This window comes from Gavialis gangeticus, unplaced genomic scaffold (assembly GCF_001723915.1).
Source record: "Gavialis gangeticus isolate Ggan-Ray unplaced genomic scaffold, GavGan_comp1, whole genome shotgun sequence".
Classification (NCBI taxonomy): Eukaryota; Metazoa; Chordata; order Crocodylia; family Gavialidae; genus Gavialis; species Gavialis gangeticus.
Genome location: NW_017728993.1, coordinates 76162441 through 76172610, shown reverse-complemented (window position 1 = coordinate 76172610; position 10170 = coordinate 76162441). Strand labels below are relative to the sequence as shown.

The 10170-nt window shown below is 45.0% G+C and overlaps 1 non-coding gene across 1 annotated transcript; it reads right to left on the bottom strand.

Annotated features, from left to right (window-relative positions):
- Window positions 1-2295: 2295 nt before the first annotated feature.
- On the bottom strand, window positions 2296-2367 carry TRNAP-UGG. The gene has a single exon. It is a non-coding gene; the product is annotated as a tRNA-Pro (tRNA).
- Between the last annotated feature and the right edge of the window lie 7803 nt (window positions 2368-10170).

Below are 10170 nucleotides of genomic sequence, written 5' to 3'. Positions count from 1 at the left end.
TGGATGCCTCAAGTTATGATTCTGGGCAAGCTAGCTCAAGTCAGGGTTAAGCAAGTTAGCACTGATTTTCTGTGTTCCTGTGCTTTTCTTTTTTAAAGGGCCTGAGATGGTAAGCGTAACTAACACACACCTATACCTATAAAATTGGATTATTCCACACAAACACATTAATACTTTCCATGCATTGTATAAGAACCTTGGGTGCCTTATTCAAGGGAGTTTATTCCACCCCAGGAACCAAGCACCTTAAAATTAGGTACTATCTCACCGACCCTTTTCTGGATCTGGTCCAAAGTAATGTGACTGTATGGGACAGTGTGAAATGCGGGACACTGACCCTCCCCCCAACTATGTTGCTGCTGCTGGCAGAAGTGGGGGATGGGTGGCATGGTGCAGCTCTGGTATTACTATTCTGGCAGCTAAGGAGTCAATTGCCTGTTCTTTACTCACAGATGTTAACAATCATCTCCCCTTTTTAATGGTCATTCCACTAATCAAGCTAACCTATTTTAGGGTAATTTTGCTGTTTGCTAGAGGTTCCTATTTCACAGCTTATGCCACCTCACTTTCCCACCCCACGCCCTGTGCCCAGGACACTCATTTTAATTTTCACCAGCCAGCCAGAACTGGCTTCCAAAATCCTAAACTGTCCCAACCAAACTGGGATATATGGTCACCCTAGTTCTAATTTTTTAATTGATACATTAGACTTCAAGAACTGGTGTGATATTAACAGAATGGTTCAAGAAAGATAAATCAATTTCTGATTAGATATTTTCAGTGAGGTTCTTACATGAAAAGAAATGGGATATTGTGAAAGATTTACATCAAATTTATATAGACTTTGTCGGAGTTAATAATATTAACTTTCTAAAAGTATTAGAAGAGAGTCATTGTCAGGGACCTTAGCAGGCAGCCAAGCCTGGGGTAATTGCCCAGGCAGTCACATCTGCTTTGGAGTCTCTGGCTGACAAGCTCTGCCCCAGCTAGTTAACTGGCTGGCTTCCTGATTGGCTGCTGGGAGCTCAGTCTCTCTATTTAGTCCCAGCTGTGGTATCAGATTCCAGGCCAGGCAATAGTTTTGAATCTGGTCTGTTTTGGCACACTTCCTGGTTCCCACAGTCTCTGGCTTCCTTAGTTTCTGACCCTAGTTTTAGCTTTGTTCCTGGACTCTGGCTTTGGATTTCCCTGTGGATCTATTTCCTGATCTTGCTTGGCTCTGTTCTCAGACTTTGACCTGTGGATTATTCCTTAGATTTGGTAACTTAGAATCTGGTTTCCAGACTCTGGTCTTGGCCTGTATTGTGGACTCAGCTCCTGGATTTCCTTCTGGATCTTATAATTTGGCTCCTGAACTCTGACCCACCCTGCCTTTCATAGTTTTATAGTTGTTAGGGGCTGGAAGGGACCTTACAGATCATAGGGTCCAGCCCCCCTGCACTTGGGCAGGAAAGACCTCTGGGATCAAATGACCCCAGCAAGGTGGACATCAAGATGCTTTTTGAAGATTTCATAGACACTAGGGTTGGAAGGGACCTCGGAAGATCATTGAGTCCAGCCCCCTGCCCAAAGGGCAGGAAGTCAGCTGGGGTCATAGGATCCCAGCAAGATAAGCATCCAAATGTGTCTTGAAGGTGTTCAATGTAGGTGTTTGAACCACCTCCAATGGCAGGCTATTCCAGACCTTGGGGGCTCGGACAGTAAATAAATTCTTCCTTATGTCCAGCCAGGGTGGACAATCCAGCCAAGATTGCCAGGGTGGGTGACTGTACCACCTCTCGGGGGAGCTTGTTCCAAACCCTCAGCACTTGACTTGTAAAGTTTTTTCTTATTACCTGAAGCAATCCTCAATGAGCTTGTGTCCATTATTTCTTCTTCTCCCCGGTGGGGCCTTGGTGAACAGATGCTCTGCCAGGCCTGAAAAACTTATAGGCTGTCACCACATCCCCTCTGTGTCTTCTCTTCTCCAGGCTGAACAGTCCCAAGTCTTTCAGCCTCTCCTCATATGATCTGGTTTCTAGGCCTATAGTCATGCACATGGTTCTGCTTTGGACACTCTTGAGCTTTGCCATGTGCTTTCCAAAGAGCAGTGCCCAGACCTGGATAGAGTACTCCATTTGTGGTTTCACCAAGGGCGAATAGTTCAGGAGGATAATATCCTTAGCCCTGCTCAAAAAAATGCACAGAGGAGAAAGACATCCAGGACCCATGCAACCAGTCTTGAGCACTGGATCAGGGCCCTAACAAACATTCATCAGTAGCTCCAAGATGCCTTTTGTCCCTGCCATTTGTAAAGGGCTTGTCTGGGATTTGAACCCAGGACCTCTCACACCCAAAGCGAGAATCATACCCCTAGACCAACAAGCCCCACATACAAAACTTTGAATTTGGAGAAATACTTGGCTCCAGTGGAAGTACAGTTCTTCTTGGAAGCTTAAGCATCCTTTCAGTAGAATTTGACTTCACCCCCAGTGAAGTCTTCCTTGCTGCAGTGAACTACCTGGGCTTCTCCAGCTGCAGGCTCATAGTTTCATAGTTTCATAATTTCTAGTGTCGGAAGGGACCTGAGTAGATCATCGAGTCCAATCCCCTGCCATGGCAGGAAAGAGTACTGGGGTCAAACAACCGAAGCAACGTGTACATCTAGCCTCCTCTTAAAGACCCCCAGGGTAGGAGCCAGCACCACTTCTCTTGGAAGTTGGTTCCAGATCCTAGCCGCCCTGACCGTGAAGTAGTGCCTCCTGATATCTAGCTTAAATGTACCCTCTGCCAGCTTGTGACCGTTATTCCTGGTCACTCCTGGTAGTGCTCAGGGGAACAGGGGCTTCCCCAGTGCCTGCTGGTCCCCACTGACTATTTTGTAACAGGCCACTAGATCCCCACTCGGCCTTCTCTTGTGGAGGCTGAACAGGTTCAGGTCCCTTAGCCTCTTCTCATAGGGCCTGCCCTGCTGACCCCTGATCATGCAAGTGGCCCTCCTCTGTACCCTCTCCATGTTGTCCACATCCCTCTTGAAGTGCGGCACCCAGAACTGGACCCAGTACTCCAGCTGCGGCCTGACCAGTGCCGCATAGAGGGGGAGTATCACCTCCTTGGACCTGCTTGAGATGTATCTGTGGATGCATGACAAGGTACAGTTGGCCTTCTTGACTGCATCCCCACACTGCTAGCCCATGTTCATTTTGGAGTCAATGATGACTCCAAGATGCTTTTCTGCCTCTGTACTGACAAGAAGGGAGTTCCCCAACCTGTAGGTATGGTGCCGGTTGTTCCTCCCCAGGTGCATCACTTTGCACTTGTCAGTATTGAATCCCATCCTATTCTCATCCGCCTAACCCTTTAACCTGTCTAGGTCCGACTGGAGCGTATTCCTCCCTTCTAGCATGCCCACATCCCCCCACATCTTAGTGTCATCAGCAAATTTGAACAGGGTGCTTTTTACCCCCTTGTCCAAGTCACTGATAAAGATGTTGAACAGTGCGGGCCCAAGGACTGAGCCCTGTGGAACCCCAGTGCCCACATTCCTCCAAGTCAAAAATGACCCATCCACCACCACTCTCTGGGTGTGGCCCTCCAGCTAGCTGGCAACCGAATTGACTGTGTGGGTGTCAACACCACAGTCCCCCATTTTCTTAATGAGAATGGGGTGAGAGACAGTGTCGAAGGCCTTCCGAAAGTCCAGGAAGACTATGTCCACTGCTACCCCTGCATCTAAGGATTTGGTGATCTGGTCATAGAAGGCCACCAGGTTGCTCTGAGACGACCTGCTGCTAATGAACCCGTGTTGGTTGCCCCTAAGCATAATCTCCCCTGCTGGCCCCTCGTGGCTCTCCTGGTACTGTAGGCTATGCTGTGCTACCCTGCCCTGTGAGGCAGAGGCAGGAGGTGGAAGTTGGAAATTGGAGGAGGAGCCTGGAGCTCCCAGTTGCTGCTGCAGCTGGAGTGATAGAAGGAGCAGCAGTCAGATGGTGCCAGAGGGGGGCACAAATTAGCCCTTTTCTGGCTACCTGTGACCCGTGAGCCACCAGCAGAACAACCCTCATACAATGATGTGATACAATACAATGAATTTCCTTGGACTGACTGATGGATCAAAGGCAAGATGCTGTTGCCTACAAAAGTTTATACCTCTCTGAACTAGTTGGTCTCTAAGATGCTATCCTAACTTGCCTTCTGCCTGACTTTAGGCTAACCCAGCTGACTGTTTCTCTACCTGCATGTAAAAAGTATGTGTGTTGGTATAGGAGACTGCCAGAGCTTGTAAATGATCAGGTCTCACTGAGCTAAAATATCCACCCTTGGAGGTTTGTAAGACCCGGCTAGACAAAGCCTTGGCTGGAACGATCTAGTTGGGGACAGTCCTGCTTTGAGCAGGGGGTTGGACTAGTTGCGGTCTCTTCCAACCCTGATTTTCTATGATTCTACGATCTGCTGAAGCCAGTGGATGAAAAGGTTGTTGCAGTGTTTTCAGAGCAGAAGTATTATTGCAAGGTACTCTTATTATTACAATGTTTGAAGTCTAATGGAACAGGTGGTGTTGGTGGAAAAGCCAGGAGTGTGGGAAGGTGATGCAGAACTTGGCTGGCCTCCAGATAAGCACCTGCTAAAAGAACAGCAGTTAAGATAGATAAAATAGCCAGGATCTCTGTAAATAGCAGGGGATGGGGGGCTCAGAATGCCTGGGTTTTATTTCTGCCTTTCCCACTGTGTTGCTGCATGGCATTGACAGACCTTTTAAGTCATGAGTACTTCAAGTTTTCCAGCTGTGAAGTGGGGATAACAAGACCACTTTCCTTCTATCCAAAAAAAAAATTCAGCCAACCTGGGTGGCACCTTCTTTTAACATGCAACCTTAAGCTCTGCATGGCTAAAATGAAACATTTCATCCACTACACCCTCAATATCTCCTTCCTGCATCTTCTGGGACAGCACTGTTTTACTGAGAGCCTGTCACTCAGGCCTGCCACCTGGGCATCACTCATGTTCCAGATTTCTCACTGGATCCCTATATTCAGGCTTGGTCTTGCAGATTTTCTCCACATAACATCTCTGAGACATGGCCTTTTCTGTTGAGCCCTGGAATTACATTACTTATTCAGGCTCTTGTCATCTCATGTGTCCAATGTTGCAATATCCTTTTCTCTGGTCTTGACCAACATAAGGGGCTTAACTATTAGGCCAGACTGCATATGATCCAGTTCATTACTGTCACCCCAGTCAATCTTGGTGGGGTGTGGAATTCCCAGAAAAATGGTATGTCTTATGAAGATGTGCATTAACGAATCAAGGAGCTGTGTGAGAATTGAGGGAATGTTATCAGAGCTGATAGAAATCAATAAATAGTAGGGTCAGACAAAGGGATGCACAGTCACCCATGCTTTTCAACTTGGTGCTTGAGACAGTTGTAGGAGTCACTGAAGCAGGAAAAGGTCTTCAGCTGAATGGACTGCAGCAGGTATTGGCAAATGCTGCCTGAGAGAAGAGGTGGAAACTGTACAAAAATACAGAAATCATAGTCAAGTACCAAAGAAAGAAGGTGGGCTTGCTATTAATTTCAGCAAGACTAAATACATGATAACATTCAGAAATAAATTATAAAGATTATAGGAAGATAAGGAATGACAATGTGAAAATGATAGGGAGATTCAAATATTTAGGAAAAATAATCAATGAGGACAAGCAAATAAATGAAAAAATCAAGGCAAGAATTTTGAGTGCTAATATACACTTGCTGAGCCTAGATAAAGTAATGACATCATGGAAAATCTCAGAAAAAAAAACTTAAAATCCAGCCTTATATAATTGTTTAACCTGTCCTTTTATACAGATGTGAATCCTGGACACTGACAAAGGCAATTGGAAAAAGGCTGCAAATGTCTGAAAACAAAGTGCTAAGGAAACTATTTGATGCAGTATATAAAAATAAAGTATGAAGGAGTAAGAGCTTGTGAATCTTTACAAAAGACTTGATGCAGGATGAGACAACAGGGAATGAAATGGGCACAGCAACAGTGAAAATAGATTAGAAAAGACATATGGAGCAAATTTTTAGAGCCAGGCCAGGACTGGAATGGGAAGAAAAAAGGGACCATATAACTCTGAGCTGTGGCATAGGGGCTCATACTGGTCCAGATTCCTACTGCAGGAAGTTGTATACAGGGAGATAAGTTATGTGTTTTGTTTCTATTTGAGTCTGTTTAACTGTGAGGTTTGGGATGGCTTAAATGGGAGGAGGACACCATGAAGTGGTGCTCTAGAGAGGTGCTATCACAGTGGGTGGCAGTGAGGCACCCTGTATTTTGGGAAATGTGGCTCAAGGGCCCAGCATAATGAGGCAGGGCTGGGGATCCAGTGCAGAGAGAGTGTGTCAAAGGTCAGAGATACACTCAGGCATCTGGAGCTATGGGTTTGGGTCCTGGTATGTGAAGCTTGGGCTGTCGCCTAGGGCACTGAGACAGAGACTAGTATCTAGAGAAGTGCCTAAAGGAGTAAGTGTCCTGAAGAGTGGCCTGTTGGGACAGGGAGGGGTAAGCACCTGGAGATCTGTATAGAGGGCAAAAGCCCCATAGACCCAAGGCAGTGAAGGGTGAAGACTACAGGCTCAGTGGAAACTAAAAGTGAATATAGACTGCAGACCAGGAGAGGGAGAGTCCTGCTTAGGTTAAGCCATGAGGGTTTTGGGCAGACTGGAAACCTAGGGAAGTTTTATGCGTGCTGGAGGATGTGGCTCCTGGTGCTTTAATTAGCGAGTCGTGCTAACTGAAAACACCCATACATCACATGGATCAGCATCCCTGTACTGAAAAAAATGGTGGTGGGGCAGTTTGAACTAGAGCTCATTGAACATGTTTTATTTTAAAGCACCCTGTCACTATCTTTTCATTGCGGAGATGCTGATACACATAACACAGAAAGCTGTCGAAGTACATCAATTTCCATGATCTATGGATTTCAAGAGCATCAGAGCGGGGTCTTTCCACATGTATAGGAGCCCATAAGGCCTAACTCTGGATGTCTGATGGGCAACTTCCTTAGTATATTAAGTTTTACATCAAGGTGTGGCAAGTGAGAGTGTGAGGCTATATTGGGGGAGCTAGAGCAAGAGAATAGGTGTAGTAGGGGCATGAGAGGCACCACAGTCACCACTGTAGGTAGACCCTGTTACATTAAAAGTGCCATATGGCTATCTAATGTAGTAGGTATTGTCCATCTATGTAGACATATTGCTAATTCTAGTTACTCAGTTACTAGAGTAACTAGGTATTTCTAGTTACTCAGTTGGGGCATGTCTACACATTGCCATGCTTTAGTACTTCCTTTTGGAAGTATTAAAGGACAGCACAGTATGAACAGTTACTATGTGCATTGCACACAGGTAGATTTCACCGCTACATCACTGTAGCAGTGTGCTGTACCTGGGGAGTGTGCCACTATGGTGATGTAGTTGGTGATCACGTGTAGTGTTTGTTTGTTTGTTTGTTTTCCAGCTCTTTGATGTCTTTGGAAAGAGTGACTTGAATCCTATCCCACCTTGCCCTCATAAACTTGTGGCTGGCTATGAGGTTTCTTTAATCTGTGTTCTTTCCTTCTGTCTTGAGAGGTTGACATCTTTCAACTGCAATCCATTCCTTTTCCATAATGAATTATTGCAACTAGTATCTTAACAAAGAATCCAGTTATGGGTCAAATGCCTTTTTTTCATGCAGCATCCAAGATCTACTTGGCCAGTTGCTAAGATGTCTCACACTGAAGTGGCAAACTAGCCAGTAGGACAGAAAAAGCATCCAAAAGCTACAGCAGAAAATAATGCTACTGCTATATTTCACCCCATTTTGTTTCAGCAATTTTAAGCTTAGCCTCTGCTTCTTTGTATTTCATGGAAGCAAATTTATAGGTTTGGCTGGCCCAAGTTCTTTGTCTTTCCTTTTAACTGCATCCTGTTGAAGACGGTTACTGAGGAAAATGTGTTGAAGCAAAAATAACTTTTCATTTTACTTTGGATGTGTACATACAAATATTGCATGCAGCACTGCATATTTTTTTCTGTGGATTGATAGGTATATAAATAGCAGTGTTCCCTGGAAGAAGTGACAGAAGGATGAGCTATGACAAAGTTAACCTTCCATTCAGAATGCGTTTATATTTCGTTAACATTTACTAGCCAAAGTAAAATACATCTGTATCTAGCCTTTCCTAGATTTGAATGATTGGCATATAATATATGGAACCCAGGGATCAAATTTGGGGTTGATAAGTATTGTGGACTACAATCCACAAGCAATACTAACAGATTCTTAAGGGCTGCATCAACACAAGATACTGACTGAGCAATAGTTTGTTACTACTGTGCAGTAGTGTTGTATGGCAGGAAGCATACGGCACAGTCAGCGTCACCTATAAGTCATTTGACCATGCTACTGAGCAATAACTCCAGTTACTGAGCAGTTATTTAGTACTTGTATAAACAAGTACTTATACAAGTACTAAATGAGTATGCAGTAATGACTGCACAATCAGAGTCATCTGCAGATGTGGTCAAGGAGTCCAAAACTAACCTAATAACTTAAATGCCAAAGGGCCAGGAAAGCAGTGAAAGAAGCAGTATCCATTTAAGTGCCCCTTCTACAAACTTCATTCATTGTATACCTTCCTGTCCCCTGCCACACAAGTTACGGCAACACAGACTCTTTCATACTCGCTTAAGCACTTTTATGACCACTTAATGGCACGTACTTTATAAGATATCACTCATCATTTTGAAAATGACCTATTAACTATCATTCATTAAAGAAATGAAAGTAAGCTATTTTTTTCTTGGGTCTTAAAAAAGGGCAAGAAATAAAAGGCAACGATATCAAGACCTTTACCTCATTTCAATCCTTATAAATGCAAGCATAATGACTGAAAATGTGAGGGATCACACTTTTCTGAGACCAATGTTCTTGATTTTGATGCTGACATTTAGTTCTTTAAAATACAGTGCAGTGGAGTAATAGATCTTCTAAGATGGCAAGCCTCACGGTTATAATCTTTCAAATGCTGTTATTGCATCGACACAAATACTACAAATTATCCAAACACATATGAAGCATAATGAAAATGAACTACTTACGGGATAAGGTGTCTCTGCCCCCCACATTTTATTTAATGACTCTCTCCCTTCGTTACTGGGCTAATCTTGTATTTTTCAAACAAAGTTCTTATTAAATTCAGTGCCTGACTTAAGCAAAGGCTACAGGCTATTTGTTGCCCATTATATGAATATTTTGTTTTACGTGTTGTACTATGTTCAAACATTTCTTGAAAATACCAGTTGGCCATAACATAATGCATGCCAAAAAAGAAAAGAAAGTACAGCATAGGTAGTGTAGCCCAATACATACAATAAGACACCACCCCTATTTAATCTTTCCAATAACTCTCTAATTTAATTCACTAATCTTTTTTGTAGGCCTGTGCAAAGTGGCTACTATTTGCTTCAGATTTGGATTCGGACGATTCGGAGGATGGTGATTCGATTCGGTGATTTGAATCGCTGTCTCAAATTTGGCCGAATCTGATTCAGAGATTCAGCCACCGCTGAACTGGACAGGCCCCATCCACTGAACGCTTTCCTAGCCCTGTCAATGGCAGTCCTGCCCGGCCTCAGATTCCCAGCTCTTTAAAATAAAAAGCCTGGCACTCACCAGCTGCTGCCAGGTGTGTGTGTGGGGGGGAACTCTGCTGCCCCCCACAGCCCCATGCTGTATGGTGGGGCTGTGTCATGAGCCCCCATCCACTCTCTCAGCCCCAGCTCCCCACTCTTTAGAAAAAAAAAAGCCCCACTCACTGGCTGCTGCTGGGGGGGGGCAATCCCCGCTGCACCCCACTGCCCTGTGCTTCATGGGGGGCTCTGCCATGAGACCCCCACTTCTGCCCCCTCCCATGGCTGCCCCACCCAGCCCCAGCTCCCGGCTCTTTAAAAAAAAAAAAGCCCCGAAATCACTGGGTCTTGCCAGGTGAGGGGGCAATCCCTGCTGCCCCCCACTACCCTGCACTGCATAGGGGGCTCTGCCATGAGCCCCCTGAAACCCTGACAGATTCTGCAGCAGCTGGTAAGTGGGGGCTTTTTTTTTTTTTTAAAGAATCGGGAGCTGGTCTGGGTGGGGCAGCCATGGGGGGCACAGGAAG